Below are 259 nucleotides of genomic sequence, written 5' to 3'. Positions count from 1 at the left end.
AAATTTTCCACCTCAGCCTCTGTTAGTTTAGGTAAGTAGTATGTTTCTGGAAATCTGTTCTTTTCTTCTAGATTTTCAAATTTGTTGGAGTATAGTTCTTCATACTATCCTGATATTATCCTTTTAATTTCTGTGGTTCTGTTTTGGTGTTGTCCCACTCATTTCTTATTCATGTTATTTGTATTTTGTCCTTCTTTTCCTTTGTTAAATTTGCCAGTGGTTTGTCAATTTTATTAATCTTTTCAAAGAACCAACTTCT

Source organism: Orycteropus afer, unplaced genomic scaffold, assembly GCF_000298275.1.
Source record: "Orycteropus afer afer isolate SDZICR_OR568_19922 unplaced genomic scaffold, OryAfe1.0 scaffold00123, whole genome shotgun sequence".
Lineage (NCBI taxonomy): Eukaryota > Metazoa > Chordata > Mammalia > Tubulidentata > Orycteropodidae > Orycteropus > Orycteropus afer.
This window is presented reverse-complemented; position numbering follows the sequence as displayed.